The sequence below is a fragment of the Crocodylus siamensis genome, chromosome 3, assembly GCF_052110815.1.
Source record: "Crocodylus siamensis isolate JL-2025a chromosome 3, ASM5211081v1, whole genome shotgun sequence".
In the NCBI taxonomy this organism is placed as follows: domain Eukaryota; kingdom Metazoa; phylum Chordata; order Crocodylia; family Crocodylidae; genus Crocodylus; species Crocodylus siamensis.
In genome coordinates, this window is record NC_143397.1 from 231,904,710 (window position 1) to 231,909,922 (window position 5,213).

The window sequence follows — 5,213 nt, forward strand, 5'->3', positions numbered from 1 at the left end:
TGGCTTTTTCCTGGGCGTCAGTTGTCAGTTGTCCCATCTGGTTTAGCAGGGGTCCAACATTGCCCTTGCTTTTCCTCCAGCTCCCCACATATCTGAAAAAGGACTTTTTGTTGTCCTTGATGCCTGAAGCTAGTTGGAGTTCAGTTGCAGCCTTGGCTTTCCTGGTTTGCTCCCTGCAGGACCGGACCAGCGCGGAGTAATCCTCCTCGGAGGTGAATCCCGTCCTCCATCCTTTGTAGGCTTTCCTTTTTAGCCACAGTAGGTCCGCTAGGTGTCTGGAGAGCCAGGGGGGCTGCTGTGCCCTCTTGCTGCCTTTCCTCCGTGTTGGAATAGATTTAGCTTGTGCACTGAGGATTGCTTCCTTGAGAAGCAACCACTCTTCTTGAACTCCCATCTCCCTGGGGCCATGGTCCCTGAGGGCCTGACCGACTAGCCTCTTGAGCTTATCAAAGTCAGCTTTTCTGAAGTCAAGGACTTCTGTGTTGCTGACTGACTTGCCAGCTTTACGGCGGATGGTGAAGGTGATCAGCTCGTGGTCGCTGTCACCCAACTTCCCATCAGTCACTAGGTCGCCGATTAGGTCATCCCCCATAGCCAGTACCAGGTCAAGCAGCGCTTTGCCCCTCGTTGGCCCATAGACTTCTTGAGTCAGGTAGAGGTCATCCACGCACAAGAGAAAGCTTTGCGCCCGCTCAGTTTTAGCTGAGTGATCTTCCCACGAGATGTCCGGGTAATTGAAGTCACCCATGACAACCAAGGTCCTGGAGCAAGCGGCCTCAGTCAGTTCCCGGGTGAACTCCTGGTTAAGCTCGGGACTTTGAGTGGGAGGTCTGTAGTAGACTCCCACTGTTGTGTCCCCTTGCCGAATTCCCCACGAATTTTTACCCAGAGGGTCTCTAGCTGTTCATGCCGGTCACCAACATCAGCTTGCAGGGACATGTAGCTTTCCTTCACATAGAGAGCTACACCCCTGCCCCTTTTGTCAACACGATCCCTCCTGTATAGGTTATAGCCCTCTATACCCGTGTCTATGGCTGTAACTCCTTTTCATCCATTTAGGTCAATATGCTTAGGAAGATTCTTAAATATTCCTACTTCCCTCCACATGCAAACATCAGGACAGGACACAATCTTGCCATGAAATAATTCATACACTTCTCTTTAATTGGAATATTCTATTCTTGTACCATCTCAAATAGAATGAAATTTCCTAATGCCTTTCTCCCAATAAAGGTCAGGTTTGGAAGGAATGCATTTCCCAAGTCCATTTGGTTTTTGTTTGTTTCTTTGTTTGTTTTCCTGTTGGTTTACAGCAACATCCAAAAATTAGCCAGATTTCAGACATTCACCAAGAAGTCTTCCATCTCTTTATTCTTTGATGTGACTTTCTAATATCAGCAGAGTAGAGTTACTCCAGAAAAATGGAATGAAAGTTCTGGACCTTCATAATTTCATGAGACACATTTTCCTTCAACTACAGGTATTCTTTCTCACAGTATGATGTAAGTGTTCCTCTCTTTGAAAAAGACTGGTGAAATGTAATATGCTTCCACCAGGAAGTGATTAGTTCCTGATTAGGCACCTTATGACATCCAGGTATGAAATGAAGAACTGTGTGGAATAAAGTCACTGTGGAGAATTTAAAAGAAAATAAATTGAATCATATTTGCCTTGGACCCTTAGAAAACTAAACATTGTTATCTGGAGTTGGCAGGGAAAAAAAGATAACTCTTGCCTAACCAATGCAACCTGAAATACAGCCAAGAAGTCTGCTCTGCAAGTAAGTACTGTATGCACCCAATAGCCTTTCCCTAGACAATCACAGCTGCTACTACAATGGAGCCTAAGGAGAAAGTTCATCTAAACCCTGTTTCTTGTCAGCTTTTAATAGTTCTAATTGCCTAATTATATGCTCCACTGCAATGCTGGAATGTTGTTTCATTTCATTTCCCCCCTCCAAGGAACGTGCATAGTCTCTAGGAAGTTACCATCTGCTTCTTTTTAGAATACTAGGTGAAAAATGCATGTTAGCGCCAAGGGTTATCAACCTCATCTGTCACTGATTTTCATTCACAAAGGGCCAACTTTCCTATTATTCTGATTCACTACTAAAGTTTTCAAGAACTTTACGGCAAGAAACCACTTTACCATCAAAACATTGATCAATTTATTAATCCTAAATGACCCTTTAGATATACGTCACAGGAAGCTTGTAAAAGTGTTGAAAGTAAAGGGAAGTCAAAATCAAAGTTCAGTATTGTGACATCACTGGATGTTTGATCAATGGAAGATCCGTGTATGCTCTGAGATCAAGCACTGGTAGTTCTTCCTTTTCTGTAATATATACTTTTAGAAAATGTTAAATCTCAGTGCACTTATGCAGTGCAGTGCACAATTACCTTCCCCATTCAGTGGCTAACTTATATATATATATAAATATATTAAAAATATGTTTAAAGAACCTACAACCAGAGCAGATGTTCTTTTAAAAAGCTAGCACCATTTTGAGTGTCTTGACTCTTTGTTTAATTCTGTTGGTTCTATGTAAAATTGTCCACTTGGAGACAGCTTCAGTAAAATTTGATTGCATTTCTCCCCAACAGTAAATTTTGTGATTTTGTCTGGTTGAGATAATGCTATTGAAATTCACTGGATCTATAGGTAGTACTACCAGTGGAATTACAAACTAGTATTTTCTAAATACAGTTATGTTCAGACAAACATATTCAGACAAACACCGTTCTGCTTGGAAAACCAGCTATTTGTAATAGTGGCATCTGGTATTTTCCCAGTAAAGTTACACAGTTAATACAGCAACCCATAAAAAATAGATGTAACTTTAATATGGTGAGTGATTTCATTGAACAGTCATCTGAGTCAGGATTACTTATACAACCTAATGGTATATAGGATTAAAACCCTGATTTCATAAGGGTTGAAGCTATGCAAGTTACTTGACAAGAACACAAATACACTGGATCTACTTCTTTCCCTTCAAGCGTTCATTTTGTAATGAAATGGTCTAGTCTAATCCTCCTCCAGCCAGCAAATCCTGCCTCTCCTTTTTTCCTTCCCTTTGGTGCCTTCCTGTCAAGGCAAACCCCGACGTTTTACCCTTTTTTAAAAAATACGATTTGCTCACTACTTAAAAAATTCTGCCCTGTGGATCTGGCTCTATGAACACAAGCAGATTAATTTCCTTTGCTTCCAAAACTCCTTTTATCTAGAAACATGTTAAAGAGAAGGTTTAAAGTATTACAGAAAAGGCTGTCATGCTAATACATGTGCTTAGGTGCTGTTATGATATGTGTAATGTTCCTTTATAGTCTTAGAGCAAATCAAACAATTATCTTGCTGCATGGATTTCCTTTAACAAACAAACCCTGCCATTCAGATTTTTCATATGCCTATGAGGTGTTGCTGCTTTTCACCTGCAATGTATTTTCATGACAAAGGATTAGTTTAATTTGTATTTTAATGGATTTTAGCTATTTCTAAAAACAATGAAGAAAAAGAAAAACTTATTATATAACCATATGACTAACACTGAGCTTCTTCATTATGAAACATTTTTAGATTATTAATATTCAGCTCCCAAAGGGCAGATTAATAACATTTTATAGACCAGTAAGTCTATGTCATTTTTATACCACAGTGTGTCTCCCTTTGCTAAAATTAAAATTCTAAAATAATTACTAATCATAAGTATTTAAAAATTAAAGTAGTGCACCATTATTATTTTGTTTGTATAAAGTAGGAAAATAGCTTCTGTATTAGGAAATGTGCTTTTAAACTGAGGTATTAGGAATATGTAGGGTGGAAGTAGAAAACATAGTTAACTTGGAATAAATATTGTACTTCCATATGGCTTCTGTGTTGTTTTTATACTCTTCCTGATCATGAGCATTTCCTCACACAAATTCAATTGCTGATGAAGTGAAGAACTAAGATATGAATTATGATCGAAGGGGGACAAAGAAAATCCATAAAACCAAGAAATGACACCTACGAACCAAAAAGTGTTTAACATTAACTTGAAGCTGAAACTGATTATGCTTTTATAAAAAACGAAGTCTTCTTCCCACATCAGTGTGTATACATTCTGCTTGGTTCCTTTTTACGGGACCTATGTGTTAGAAGTTACACTTAAGAATGGATAAATTGATTTGGACAAAATAAGGGATTAATTATCATTCATTGACTAACCCAATGTATTCATTGCCTAACTGAACTTTTCCTCAGTTTTAGATTCATTTGGATAAATCGCCACCCATCTAGTTACAGCCTCTTCTCCTTAGAATGCACCTTCATCAACTCCTTACCAGCTTAACCCCCACCACCCCACTTCACCCTCTGTTATCCTTATCTTACAGTTAACCTTTTCAGTTGAGCGCCCACTGGATCTGCTGACTCTCCTACTTGGACCAAAATACCTTGCTGCTCTCTGTAACTGTCTTTCCACCTTGCAGTGATTATGCACTGAACCTCTACAGAGCTGGTCTTAGACATTACAAGTCTTAGTCGTTCTTTATGAATATCTATTGCTCTTAATATCCCTGTTACAGTCCTGACCTCACAAAATCCCATGCGTATGAGCAGTACCCATTTCATAGTTTCATAGTTTCATAGTTTGTAGGGTCGGAAGGGACCTGAGCAGATCATCTAGTCCGACCCCCTGCCATGGCATGAAAGAACACTGGGGTCAAACAACCCCAGCAGGGTGTTCATCTAGCCTCTTCTTAAAGACCCCCAGGGTAGGAGCCAGCACCACTTCTCTTGGAAGTTGGTTCCAGACCCTAGCCGTCCTGACTGTGAAGTAGCACCTCCTGATATCTAACCTAAATCTACCCTCTGCCAGCTTGTGACCATTATTCCTGGTCACTCCTGGCAGTGCTCGGGGAAACAGTGACTTCCCCAATGCCTGCTGATTCCCCCTGACTAGTTTATAACAGGCCACTAGATCCCCCCTCAGCCTTCTCTTGTGGAGGCTGAACAGGTTCAGGTCCCGCAGCCTGTCCTCACAGGGCCTGCCCTGTTGTCCCCATATCATACAAGTGGCCCTCCTCTGGACCCTCTCCATGCTGTCGACATCCCTCTCGATTCAGTGTTACAGCTCATTTGCTTACATATTGACAGAATTATGCCTATAGGTGCAATAAGTTTTACATAGTTCCCAGGGTTTTTTGTTTTTTTCTTTTGGGGCAACTGTCATT